This window comes from Dendroctonus ponderosae, unplaced genomic scaffold (genome assembly GCF_020466585.1).
Source record: "Dendroctonus ponderosae isolate FM_Combo_2020 unplaced genomic scaffold, Dpon_F_20191213v2 Dpon_F_20191213_1, whole genome shotgun sequence".
NCBI lineage: Eukaryota > Metazoa > Arthropoda > Insecta > Coleoptera > Curculionidae > Dendroctonus > Dendroctonus ponderosae.
In genome coordinates this window covers 55,180,093-55,181,275 of record NW_026017110.1, presented here as the reverse complement: position 1 = coordinate 55,181,275, position 1,183 = coordinate 55,180,093, and the positions used below count along the sequence as shown (strand labels likewise).

General features: G+C 33.9%; 1 protein-coding gene and 1 long non-coding RNA gene across 5 annotated transcripts in view; one reads left to right on the top strand and one right to left on the bottom strand.

Moving 5' to 3' along the window:
• Positions 1 to 1,183, top strand: part of LOC109537920 (tyrosine-protein phosphatase 99A) — a 298,832-nt gene that overhangs the window by 40,805 nt on the left and 256,844 nt on the right. The window lies entirely within an intron of this gene.
• LOC125502655 overlaps positions 214 to 1,183 on the bottom strand; it is a 3,843-nt gene continuing 2,873 nt past the window's right edge. Inside the window, exons 3-4 of one of the 2 annotated variants that reach the window (XR_007280425.1) lie at positions 516 to 649; positions 214 to 455 (exon numbers count right to left, since the gene is read on the bottom strand). This is a non-coding gene — a long non-coding RNA (uncharacterized LOC125502655). Of the gene's footprint in view, positions 650 to 1,183 lie in introns of both variants that reach the window. The other variant, XR_007280424.1, reaches the window with a different exon arrangement.

Below are 1,183 nucleotides of genomic sequence, written 5' to 3'. Positions count from 1 at the left end.
ATATGTGCCTTAGCCTAGCTTATTCTAAAATTAATTCCTATTCCTAACGTTCGTATAAATTAATCAGCTATACAAAGAAAATTAAAAAAAAGTAACATAATGAAGATTAAACCTAAATTTCACCATATTTTAAAACGGTTTAATGTTTCTAATACTGGAAACTGTAGGTACTTAAAACCCGAATTTCGCTTGCACTCTGAATTGAAAACAACTCCCAATTGCTTGGCATTCTTGCAGAAAGAGCGACCTGTGAAGAGTTCAAACATAACGTATGCAAGTGCCTATTGTAGCTCCAAATTCGATTGCGCATACATACTATCGTATAACTTGGATTAAACCACTGGACGTTTAAGAGCATTTGTTTTAGTCAACTTCGACAACGTTGGGAAAAACTGGAACGAATTTTTCTGTTTCAAACTGGGGTTTTAGATGTTGATTTATCATTTAACAGATTTCTAAAATATTTTGTACATCATTATTATTGTCCTTATCGAAATAAAATCCTTTCTTTTTACGTCATCAATGTGCCATGAAGGTGGAGTTCGCTTGTGACCTTCTTAACTAGTTTTGATTAATTTAATAAGGTAGGACACCATGAAATCCAGGCCAGGCTGGAATAACGCTGAAAGTATTCCCTTCCACCTGCCGGCTGGAACGATAAAAATGAGTTAACTGCTTCTTTAAATCTTTTAAATGAGTAGATGGGGCTTTTCGTATCTGCCCGCAGGCAATTTTAAAATCCTAAAAAAGTAGTAGATTAGACTTAGGCTTGCTGATGAAGGCTAATAAGTTGAAAACGTTTCATATATTGCTTTTGCTTGCTTACTGGTCTTTTCCTACTTAATCTCAGCTATACGACAGCTTTAATTTTGATTCCGTATCATTTTTAAATAAGGGCACTTAGATAAATTAATTCAAGTTTATATTATTCATTAAATAATACGGGTAAATAACGCCTTTAATCCACGTTTAGGGCACTTAAAAGATGCTTAAAAATTATCTGAGTCCTTTGGGAATACCTCGAATTTATCTGGTTGATTTTTTGCGTGTTTGCACCTCATTAAGAGTACCACGCCTAAAATTTGCATTGATAAAACAATCAAGTCGAAAGGCAAACGCATGTATATTTAGGCAGTGGGTTGCGCTTTACAAATTGGAAAGCACTGATATTAAAAGTATAAAA